Genomic DNA, 1,329 nt, shown 5'->3' with positions numbered 1-1,329 from the left:
GCGCTGTGGTGACGCGGGACCGTCGTGTGACTATCCGAGAAATTGTGGAAGAGGTGGACATCGCCAATTTTTCTGCACATTCCATTATCACCGAAAATTTGGCCATGGAGAAAGATGCAGCAAAATTCGCGCCGAAGCTGCTCACGGTGGAGCAAAAGCAGCTTCGTGTTGAAGTCTCACAGGATATGCTGGATTCCACAAACAGTGACCCCGACTTCATCAACACCATAGTCGCTGGTGACGAGTCTTGGGTGTACAGCTACACTCTAAAAAAAAAGGTAGTTGAGGTTACTACATTTTAGGGTAGCAACGACTGTCACATATATGACTACCTAGGTAGTAACTGTACGTAGTAACTGCGAGGTAGTAACATTTACTACCTCTCGAGAGAAAACACCTTAAGAAATAATCTAATGACTTTTGACATTAGAATCTTATGCATATAAGATAGTAATAGTGCAAAATAAGAGCAAAAAAAAACTAGAGCAAAAACAAAAGAAAAAATGCCTGCTTTCAGGAGGATTCGAACCGCGGACCTTTGACTTTCTATCCCGAAGTTGTTTCCATCCTGTTTCTATGCTTCCTACCCTACCACGCTAACCACTACGCCACGCCACCTTTTTTTTTTTTTTTTATTTATTGCCTGACTTCACACACACAAATACACAAATACACACATACAAATACACAAATACAAATACAGCACACAAATACACTTACAGAGCGCAATGAGCAATAATTAACAACACTATCCGCCCGGGGGTGCGTGGCTTCGTCATATTAAAACTCCTTAAGCGTCACCAAAGGCTCGACTCTTTCGAGCCACTCGGGAGCTTCAGGAGCAAGTTTCTGAACTTCAATATACTTATGAATGCACTCCCGAAAATAGATCCGTGCTGGCCGTGCATCAGGATCGCAATGATATCCTGCCATTCTGGAGCGCCAAATACAATGGAGGCCCATTAGCATAATGAGGTCGAATGGTGTCCCATCCTCACTCTCTACAGGCAAGTACCGGATACCATGAGCGTCGAGCGGAAATTCCTTTTTTAAAGTCCGTTGCAAGATGTCCCAAAAGTATACCCCCTCCCAACAGTGCAAAAAAACGTGGTCTATTGTTTCTGGTTGTTTACAAATTAAACAATGTGATCCCCAAGGTAGAAATAACTGCTTCCTTTCCAAGAATTCCTTTACTGGTAGTGTTCCGGTATGTAATTTAAAGAAAAAAGTTTTTGCACTTGGCGGCACCTGCATCGCCTTCACACGCTTAAGTACGTCGCGTCCCTGGCCTCCATTGTATAAGGCCCTGTACATAGGTTGTGGAAGAAC

Source organism: Amblyomma mixtum, chromosome 9 (genome assembly GCF_055824585.1).
Source record: "Amblyomma mixtum isolate Tamu chromosome 9, ASM5582458v1, whole genome shotgun sequence".
NCBI lineage: Eukaryota > Metazoa > Arthropoda > Arachnida > Ixodida > Ixodidae > Amblyomma > Amblyomma mixtum.
The sequence above is the reverse complement of the archived record's forward strand: the minus strand, read 5'-3'. Positions refer to the sequence as shown.